This window comes from Phaethon aethereus, assembly GCF_964289735.1.
Source record: "Phaethon aethereus genome assembly, chromosome: 29".
Lineage (NCBI taxonomy): Eukaryota > Metazoa > Chordata > Aves > Phaethontiformes > Phaethontidae > Phaethon > Phaethon aethereus.
This window is the reverse complement of record NC_138605.1, coordinates 1,214,081-1,225,353: the sequence shown is the minus strand read 5'-3', so window position 1 is coordinate 1,225,353 and position 11,273 is coordinate 1,214,081.

The window sequence follows — 11,273 nt, the reverse complement described above, 5'->3', positions numbered from 1 at the left end:
CGCAGAAACCTGTCACCCCATGCTGCCTTTCCAAGGATGGAGAAGGGAGGGCTGCTTTACACAGTGGCAGCCAAAGCCTTGCTACGTGTTTCTCTCCCTTGCTGTCTTTCCTGCCCTATGGGAGAGGCAGTGCTGAGTCAGGGTGTTTTCTTCCCTTCCTGCTGATGTTCTCGACGCTCCTCCTCAGCCAGGTATTTGGTTCAATTTGGAATGGGCTGGTCTCCAAAACTGGGCTTTAAGATTTGGTGCCAGCCTTCTTGGCTACACAGCAAAACAAGCTAAAAAAGGATGGGGAGAAGAGGAGGAGAGTAATAAGGTGGAGAAGGCTCTGGAGGATGTGATGAAGGGTCCAGTCACCTCCAGCTAAACTGCTATGTCCTACTCCCATAGTGTTGCTGCCTGTGTCCTTGCAGCCTGGTCTAGCTTGTCTCCTGATCCATTTGGATGGAGTTGTCACCATCCAGAGATGCTGAGTCGTTCCAAGATCTCACATTCTGGATACGTCTGGAGCAAGGCAACATGTTGCTTTGAGTTTGCAGTGTGGGTGTTTGGTAGGTTGAGGTTTGGGGGTAGGCACAGGGTGGCTTAAACCATCACAGGGTTTAAGCCACCCTGGAGGTGCTTAAACCTTTGCAGGCAAACCTAGAGAGTCTTGTCACCCTTCCCTTGATACATGGAGATTTATCCCGGCCACCTGGAAAATCACCTTTTAGGGTTATTGGCTCAGTATGTATACACATAGTAGAATAATTTATTTATCAAAGTTCCATAAGTAATTGCTGTTTGTTAAGTATGGGTAATGTATGAAGCATAAACAACGAACCAGCATTTGCCCCAAGGAATCCGAATGATTAAGGTTAAGCAAGACAGAGACAGGGCTAGGGATGCAGAGAGTCGCGGAGGTAATGAGCGGGTCAGCAGGACTTATTTAAGCCTCATCAGGCACGCGAGGAGCGTCTGGAGTGGGAGCTGTGTGCGTTAAGCTAAATGACGCATTGCAGGGGAATGGTTGATATCGTGGCCACAGGTAGGACGAGGCAAAGCAGCTGCAGGTTCCTGGTTCCAGGGAGCCAGGTTCAGTTCACCAAGTTCACTTCAGGCTTAAAAAAAAAAAAGAAGAGTGCCTATTTTGTTAAATGTTTGTTATGCTTTTGTTAAATTTGGCTGCTGGCCCTCATCCTGTATCAGGAGAGGCATTTACCTGCTCTGTGGCATAGGCTGGAGATAGGTTGATTACACGGGGATCACAGGCCAGCAGCGCTGCCCAGAGCTGGGTTTGTGGTGAGGGGCTTTGATTGCAGAGACGCCGTAGTTCAGCTCTGTTTCTCAGCCCATCTCTGCAGTGCCCGGTGGAGAAGGGAAGGTGTTGGGCTGGGCTGGAGGCATGCCCAGACCAGTGCTGTGGTAGGGCAGCCAGGGACACGCCAGTGACCACAGGGCTGCATGCTAATTTGGGCACGCATGTGGTTTTCCCTTGCTTTCCTTGTCTGACCCTCCCCAACCCTGGGAGACAGCGGATGGGCACTGAAGGAAGCGCTGTAGCCACCCAGCCCATGCTGGGATCGGGGCATGGTGGCTGGGGACAGGAGAATTTCACCCCAGACAGTGGGTCTTTGTGGACCCTGGTTTGGGGGATGGTTGGGGATAGCTCTGCAGCCTTCCCTAGCTCCACTCCATCCCTGCTCTTTCCTTCTCCCTCGCTTATTCCTTCTTTCCGTGCTTACCCACCCTTCTGGTGTCACATTTCCATTCTCACCTCCTCCTTTCATTCCTTTATGTGCCTGCCCAGAGCCATCCACATCCCCTACCTCCTTCCAGCCCCCTTCCCTCCTTCCTTCCTTTTTGATTTCTGGGTGAAATAGTGAGTAGCTAAAACTCTGCCATCTAAATCGCTTCCCCCAAAATAGACGTCACTTGCAAAGAATTTATAGAAGGATTTGGAAGGCAGGACAGGACGTGCCTACATCTGCTTCACGCTCAAGAAGGTTTCCAACCCATTTGCTGCGCTTTTGCTCACGTAGTTTCCAGGAAATTTCAGGTACTGGAAAAAAAAAAGTAGGACTAATTAAGTGGCGGTGACATCACTTGTTTCTGTTCGTGTGCTGCAGGCTCTTCCCTTCCCGCTGTACAAAAGAGGCTGGGTGGTAGTGTCCGTGCCTAGGGCTGGGGAAGCAGCTGCTGGGCGCTAGATCTCCCCCAGGCAGCCGCATCGTATCATCTCCCAAACAAAAGGACTCTGCTTCATCTTAGAAACCGCTGCTTTATTTTCTCAGCTGAAGGCTGTCCCAAAAGTCTGTGAACCTCCGTGTGTTCTCGGTTGCCCATCATCCCCACTTGTCATTGTGTCTACCCCTCTTTTGAGCTATGCTGGGAGCCTGAAGGTTGCCAGTTCCCTTTCTAACAACCTGTCCTGTTACTCTGCCAAATGGCTTCTCCTTTCTCAATGTCCCTGCTTATAAAAAGAGCATAAATGAGACACACAATATGAGGATTTACTCCTTAGTGTTTCTCAATCCACACTTGAGCAAATGACTTCATTCCTTTTAGACAGCACCCAGTATCCACCACTGATTACAATCTGGCTCTGTGCTCTTGTGTCACTTTTAATTAGGCATTTTGTTTCTGCATTGTGTGTCATTCTCACATGGTTTGCAGCATAAATAATGATGTATTGTGTTTCAGTGGGTACTGCGAACCTTTAGCTCTTAATGAGATATTTATGAGGCCATCTACCTGTTTTGCAACGTGCAGGTTCTGAGGCTAAAATACACTGGGATCTTTTCTGGGGGGAAAAAAACACCTGAGACATCAAAGTGATAGTTAGAAGGTGGACGTTTGTGTTGGGAATTGCAGAAACAGATCATTTTGCTCCAAGGTGGGGATTGGTGGCTGATTAGAGCAATCCCAGCCTGCAGTGGCTTCTCTCCTAAAATTAGTGCAGCGGGAGTGAGCCCAGAAATTAAAGGGAAGGCACATGAGGTGAGATATCTTTGGGTGTATTTTTTTTCTCTGTGAGGACAGGGATTTGAGTTCCCGCTGCATTTGTCATCAGGTGGGAGCCACAAGCTGGGAGCAGGGGCATGGTGAGGGTGAGGGTGGGAGTGGGAGAAGGGGATGGTGTCACTGCTTGATACAGCAGCTGCATTAGGACAAGCTGAGGGACAATTTGCTGTGGGATCCCACAAAGATCAGAGTGGAGCTCCTTGTGCTGGAAAACCAGTGCCTCTGTGCCCCCTAACCTGGGGCTGCCTTGTGCCTACGCTTTTCAGAGGCCACATGCCCAAATCATCAGACAAAAGGTCTGAGGTTTGTTTTTTTTTCCCCAGCCACTTATGTGAGTTGGATCTCAGTCTCCCACTTTTCTCCTTGTGCCACCACCACCTTCCTGGCGTAGATGCAACGTGTGCATTCAGCCATGCCTAGACCTCACCACAACTTTCCTGGGGCGGTGTGTCGGACTGCATGCTTCCCAAACGGTGCAGCCCACCCCCTCCACCGCAGGGGCGGAGAGGTGCAGGGCATGGGCTGCTCTGCCGCCTGGTCAGTGCCTGAACTACTGCAAAGGGGCAGTCGCTGTGTGCCTGGTTTTGGCGCTGGGTTACCCCCAGGGGCCGGTTGACTCCTGGAGCCTCCTCTTAGCAGTGCAGCGTACGGTTGGGAGCCACTCGCCGTCCCGACGTGTCTGCAAGGGAAACTCTGGCACCAAATGGTGTGCCCTGTAGCGTAGCTCAACAGGTTCATAGAGTGCGTGCGGCGCAGGCATGGGCCCGAGTCAGCACCTTGAGGCAGAGGGAGGAATCGTCCGCTTGCTTCACTCTGTCTCGGCTTTGCGAGGACGGTTATGACGTGGCATGGCCGGTCTGTGTGTGCCTGTGTGATGGCTCCGCACAGCCCCACGTGTGTGCATGTGTCAGGGCCACGCCAGCACTAAGCCCAGGAGCGAGTCTGTAATCCCTCTTAAATCTGGTACCAGATCTGATTCATCCTGATTTTTAACTCCTGGGGTCAAATTCTGCGCAACTGATTCATGCTTGGTGCATGCCTGGTGAACACTGTGAACTGGAAGCTCAGTCCTGCCTTGAAGGGCCTTTGGGCCTTTTTTCATACCAGGTGAAGCTCTTCCCCTGCACTGGGGAGCTGTGCAGCCCACGGTACGCGGGAAGGAAGCATCCTTAGCGTCATGGAGAGCTGTTCTCGCTCTTGGCACTATTTTTCCTCTTCTCCTTTTCCTGCCAATCTCTCTCTTCCCACGCTGTCCTCATGTAACGTGGAAACCCGCCGCAAGTGGAGCTGATGGCTGAAGGTGGCTTTGAGGTGCTGGCGGGTATAGGGAGGAGGCAGCTGGGTGCTGGGGCTGGAGGAGGTTTCTCTCAGCAGCAGGCATGACCGTGGGTAGCCCCAGCTCCATGCTGTGTTGGACCTGATCTTCCCTTCCCTCCCACAGATCTGGAAAGAGTCACTCATGTCATAGGCAACGTGGGCAGGTGCAAGATAATTATAATTATTATTGTCATTGTTGAGTGTATTGATTATGATGGTGCCTCACACAACCTACCACACCCTCTTGCTGCCATCGGCACCCAGGGCTTGGCTCCTCATCAGGTCCAAGGCTGCAATCTTGCCCTTTGCTCATACTGTAAAACGGAGTCCCAAGCTGGGAGAAGACCAGAGGAAAGGGGGGGTTGCACCTTCCTTTTGGCTTTCATTTGGAAGCTGCCAACTCTGTCATACTTGGGTTATAAGCCAGGTAGTACTGGAGCAGTGTGTCTTGCTGGCTAAGATAAAATACCTGGCTAGTGGGAAGTACTGAAGCCCAGATCATAGGAGCATGATTCTCCTTGTTTCTGTATTTCCTGTGTTTGCAATTGTAGGAGAAAACCCTTGTCTCCCTGAGAGCTGAACTGGCCCCTCTGAAAACTGAGATAACCATCTCAGCTTGGTGATTATAGCCGTAATAAAATACTCTTAACAAATTAATCATTTGAATTTTTTTTTTTCCCTTTTCTTCTGACTGTGACCCATCTGTGAGGAGGTCCTACACCTCTTTAGTTTAGTCCCTCTGCCTTTGCTTTTCTGCTTCTCTGCCTTTCACAAAATTGTTTGTGTGTTCACTGGTTGAGCTGTTTTGGGTAGATCCTGCAAGCTCCCATTTTTACACATTGAATGTGTTAAATTCCTGCATGGAAAACATCCCTGCTGTGGATGTCCCTCGTGCTTGTCCAGGAGAAACCATCTCTGGAAGGTTTGAACCGCTGGTACAAACCACCCTCTGTAGCTGGAGGACCGTTTACACTGAATCCAATGGAGTTTTTGCAATCCAATGGCCTGAAGATTTAAATGAATATTCACAGCCACGTGTTTGGTAACGTGTTGCTCTGTGCGTAGGGAGTGGAGGGAGGTGATACGGGTTTTACTTCTGCCTCTCCCACATACTTCCTGCCTGCAGGACAGTTTATCTCTAAAACACCGCATACAGTTCTGTATTTTTCTTTGTTGTTGTTTTTTCCTTTGGAAAGGAGTATTTATTGGGCAACAGATCTGTTTGGACAGCTTTGATTTTTCAGACTATCTTGGAATTCGTAATTGAGGCCAGAGATGGTGGAGCAGCTTTGTTCCCGTGTACTCACCAGGGTGAAGATGGTTATTTGTGTTGTGGTAGCTATTAAGAAACTCAGTTGTTGTCCACAGTTACGTTGCACCGAGGGCTGTACAAACACGGGTAGATTAGGGTGGCTGGCGTGTTGGATGCTTAGTATTTTGGGGGAAGTAAGACCTTAATTCTTCCTGGATCAGTTGGTGTGAAGTGGCATTGTGCCATTGACTCTGCCCAAGCTGTGTCAGATGAAACAAAATTTTGATAAGAGTATTTCTTGTTGATGACTGTGCTAGACCATTTCTCTCCTTCCTTGCTCCATTCGCTTTGCAGCATTATTCTTTAACCTAGGCATGAATCAGCCCTACAAACTCTTGTAATAATGCCGAGTGCTGTTGCACTAGTTTTATTTCAGCTCCTGTAAACTGGTGGTGTTCCCTTGACTGCAGTGAAATGACCTCATGGTTTCAATCTGCTCTGAATGGGGCTCATTAGTTTGCAATTGAGTTAATTAAAACAGGAACACAGGAGGATCTTCTCACGCCACGTGCAATCTCACTGCCGCAGGCTGTAGCAAGCAGGGAGGAGTTTAACCAAGCAGTGGACCTATACTGGGGAGAGAGGACCATCAGCAGCGATTAACATGCTGGTCAAGATGCAACCTCCAACGTGGGAAGGGTTAAACAGCTGATGGCTGGAGGCTGGAGAAATATGGCCAGAAGAAGGATCACTCTATAATTGCCCTGTATTTTTGGGCTGGCCAGCATGTATTACTGGCTCAAGATAGATGGACTCTGATCTGACCCGACTTGCCTGGTCTGTACTGTGTGAGTATCCACAGAGGTTAGATCAGATCAGCTGTTAAGAACTTGAACAGACCAACAGATTCAACAGGCGGGACTCAAAAGTCCTGGGTGCTTTTGTAGGGACAGAACATGGATTTTCCATCCTCCTCTGAGACGTGCCGTTTCCAGAAAAACTGAGTCCAGCGTTACCAAGGCTGGCAATTTCACCTCTGCTCTGAGAATTGTAGTGTTTTTGTTTGTTTGTTTGTTTGTTTTTCCTTAAGGCTTTAGCTGTGGGAGTGGATCTTAACTTTCATGTAAAAATTGTCCATGTAATTATGATTATACATAATTATAACTATATTTATAGTTATTCCTTCATGATTTCTTATAATCATAATATCTTGTAATTTGGGGGAGAGGGGAAAGAAAACAGCTTTCGGTACATGTAAAATAGGCTGGAGGAGGGGAAAGTCCATAGCTTGAATGCTTCCACCATGCGTCAGGCACAGAGAGCTTTTCTGATGAGCGGGTGCCCTGCCACGCGCTGTGTCCCCGGGAAGGATCCCTGCAGCCCATCTGCATGGGCTGGGTTTGCTTGTTTGTCCAGGCGCTCATGGCAACGTGCAGAGGTTCCCATTGCTGCAGCCACAGCGTGGGGTGTAAACGCTCCTTCTGCAAACAGGACAGGAGGCATGCAGGACTCAGTCTCTGGGGCAGGGGAGCTACATCGCTGTGCCAAGCAGCTGGAAAATGTTGGAGGTGGGGAGGCTCCCATGGCAGCAACTCCTTTGGGGTCCAGGTTGTTCCTGGAGGTGCTGGTGAGTGGGTTTGTGCTGTTACCTAAACACCTCTGTGTTTAAAATGATGCTGTTTTTGAGTTTCAGCTAACAGGACAAGTGCGGCCAATTCTGAGCTCAAAACGGTGCTTCTCAGTGGTGGATTACACAGCCAGCAGAAGGCAGCTTCCCAGGAGTGGCCAGGCAGCAAGGAGCCGAGCCAAGGGCTTCCTGGCCTCAGCGGAGCAGCCAGAGGGAGGAGGAAAGGTGAGATGCAGCTCCTGGAGGGACAGGAGTGCGCTGGAAGCCTTGTTAACACGGAGCTGGTTCTGGTCTACAGCAGCTACTTCTGCCACCTCGGGAAAGCTGCCTCCAGCTATTCTTGCTGGTCCCCCCATTAACACTAAGGCTGCTTTGCTTCATTGCAAAAAGGAGAGGTGCAGCTGGAAGACGCAGTGTCATACCAGCCGCTAGCACTGATGGACACCTGAGGCTGTTACAGCTGCAGGGCTGTAAGAGTGGAGAGCAAAACACGGTTTCCATGTATAAAACTGCATGAAGCTGTAGCGCAAACGGTGCTGTTGCATGAGCTGAGGGCACTGGAGAAGAGAGAGGCCACAGAAGTGATTCGAGGTCCCCGGAAAAGCCACTTGTTTATGAAAGATTGCAAGGATTTCAGCCCATTCAGTTTATCCAACATAAGGGTAAGCGAGTGGTGACTTAACATGAATTGGGGAATCATACCAGGTTCAAGAGAGCTGTTTAAGTGCTTCAGAAGTGGGCAGTGGCAGAAAACTAAAGACATGCATTAAACAACTTCAAATTAGACATAAGGCCCCGAGTTATAACAGGAGGGTTCATGTTGCAAGGCAATGAACTGTACCGAGGTACCAACCTTTGGAACAAGTGAATTCTTCAAATCAGCCAGCCGTTGCCTTTCTGGAGAAGCCGCTTTCCTGTTGTTGAGGTACTTGGCTGAAGAGATGCATCATTATATTGAGCTTTATAGCCTGAGTGGCACAGGAAGTAGGACTAAACAAATCAATAAAACTTCATGATAGGTAGCCACCTCATCCTAACGTGGCTCATTTGTGCATCAGATTGTTGACATATGGTGCCTGCATTTGGGACAGCAAGAGAACAAGTTTCTTCTGGAGCAATCTCTCTATATTCCCAGGAATTGTTGAGGAGCTGGAAATTTTTATTAATGAGGCTACTTAGATCCTGAAAGGGGGAGCTGTGATCGCAGCGTGGGGGGAAATCTTCAGCATTGGTGCAAGTGCTGCTGCATTGGCCTTGCTTTTGGGTGTTGTTAGCAATAACAACAGCTTCACAGTGTCGTTCTGACAGCCCTGTGAGTGCCCCATTGTGTTCTTGCGATACCCTAATCATGAGACCACCAAAACACTGCTTGTCATTAGGACACTAATTAATTTATGACGAAGCACTTTGGAGCAGTAATCACAAACTAGAACTGCACTGTGCAAACACAAAACCTAAGGGCACTCCCTGCTCCAGAAAGCTTTCACTCCAAACATTGCAATCTAAAAGCACGGCAAGAGATATCCCATGAGGTATTGACAGAAGATGTGGAAACAACTGGCTGACATTGATCAGCATAATAACATATTCTTAACACACAATTTTGCTCGCCTGCAAAGATTTATTTCCCTTCCATTAGAATGTAACCATATTTGATTTTTTTTTTTTTTTTTTCCTACTCCACTTTCTGGGCTGAAATTGAGAGCCTGTTACATTTACCAAAGGGGTTATGGAGGGATTTATCACTTGTGACTCGTCAGCTTAGCGAGTGTCAGTGCACAGGGGCAGGCTGTTCCCATGTGTGCAGGGACTGGGGTGGCTTGTGACACCAAGCACAGCAGTCGCAATGTCAGAGCATTTACATAAGCATTTACATGGTTAAACACCAAGAGGGTGTTTAACCAGTCAATACCGTCTTTTGTGTTACCAAACCTGAATCCCTGGGGGTCACTCGCATGGGCTTGGAAGTATTTACCGGTCCGTGCGGTTGTGAAACTATGCAGTGTTACCATGGCATCCCAACAACAGAAGCAAACTTTGCTCGTGACATCTCTGGATCGCCGATCCTGCTCTGACTTAAACTGACTTGAAACTGGATTTAAACGGGCAACATTCACTTGCAGGATGGCTTGTAATAAGTGCATGGCATCTAAACTGGCTAGCTGCAGCACTGGGAGCTGGGGAGCATATAGCAGCAAGGTAAATGAGGCTTTCCCAAGTCTCTCCGGCATTGATTGGGTTGCTAATGGTACAGAAAAAAGAGCTTGAACTTTGAATGGAAGACAGACTCATCCTTACCTAGGATCAGTGGTGCTGTATGGTGGTAACTAAGATTAGAAAATGGCTTTTGATTGATCTGGCCCTTGATAGTGCAAACCAGAGTGAAGTTCAGTTCTCTTACTGCCGAGACTGCTTTGCCTTTATGTAGTTTATCTGACAGCAGGCGTGTGTTTTACCTGGCTGGATTGCTTTCTGGTTTGCATGTCGCATTGTGCAAAAAAACCCTGTCTGCTGATATAAGGGATTTCAGGCTGGAATGCAACCTGATAAAATCCAGCAGCCAGGGCTTGCTTTGGTGGGAGTTAATCTTGCCTGACTGTAGGACTCTAAATCACACTTTCAGATTCAATTCCTGTCTTCTCAAGACAACCCCGAGGACTTGCAAGAGAGCGGCCTGTCTCTTTCTGTGAACTCAGAAGGACCCGGAGCTGTGTAAAGCAGCTGGAGACTTCTGCCTTTTTGCTAGCTATGTTTGGATGAAGTGAACTCTACCCTGTCTACATCAGCCATCGGGTCAAGTATAGCTGGGTGTGCATAGCACGCAAGTTGACTTTACACTCAGTGGTTTGGGATTTTTTCTTTGCTAGTGGAAGCTGAGCGAGCTTGCAGGGCAGGGAGGAATCTTGCTTTGTATGTCTCTCTCTGGCTTGATCGTTCCCTTTTCCCTCCTTCAAAAAGAGCATTTCCTTTTAGTAGCTGGGATCTCCAGCCAACTTGTATTCTTCCCGTAGAGAAGGAAGTACATATTTTTCATAGGCTGTGGCCAGAATACGTAGCCAGCACTATCTTGCTATCCTGATGAGGGAAAGAACTGAAGGGTGACACATTCAGGCCAGACTTTGAATTCTCCTGGAGGATTTATGACCTGATAGTAAGGAGATCTGTCCCTTCAAGGCTATTTGAAAATGCAGAAAGCCCATAAACCTAATTTTTGTTTCTGCCTCTTCTGCATAGGAACCTGGAAATTTAAGCAGAAACCTGTCCTGTCTCCTTCTGAGTGTGGACTGGCATGTTGCGTATTTCCATGTGCAGGGTGCAACCCACCTAAACTACCTTTATTTTAGTGCTAACAGGAGAGAGAAGGCAAACCCGTGGTGTCCAGGTATAGCTGCAGCACCTCTCATCTGTCGCCCTCATCCCCCTGCACGGCACAGACTTTCTGGGTGCTGCTGTCAGAGTACAGTGTGTGTGTCCAAGGCTGCAGCTGGCGTTGGTTTATATTAAACTAGGCTGGACCTGGCGCTAAGCTGAGACTCCGTATCTCGTCTCTGCTGTTGCACAGGCGAGCTACCTCCTCTGCAATAGAGTTAAAAATCAGTGCATATCCCCCCTCTTCTCATTCAATATCCATTTAGGGAAGTGGAGAGGAATGGAGAAACCTTGAGGAAATGGGGATCAGACCTGTCCTGTTATAAGTCTGCCAGAAGAGCAAAGCCCAGAAGATCCTATGCTTCACGTCCTTCAGCTGCATATGTGGCAGAGGCGAAGGGAGGTGCAGAACAAAGCCAGGTCTGAGCGCAGGGACACTGCGCCAGGTGTGTCCTGTCCCTTCCCTGGCCCTTCCCTTCTCGCCTGCTTGGATTCAGCAGGTTGACGGAGGGTGGGAAGGCAGCCAGGCACACCCAGCTCTCCGAGGCAGTAAAATGATCCCTCTTTTGCCCTTGGGCCAAGCCCAGCTTTTCTAACGGATAAAAGGAGAAGCAGTCAGGAGAACTCACTCACTTCCCTGGTCTCCTGCACAGCTTCCCTGAGCTTTTGAAGGGTGGGGATACCGAAAACACCCTCAAAGCAGCC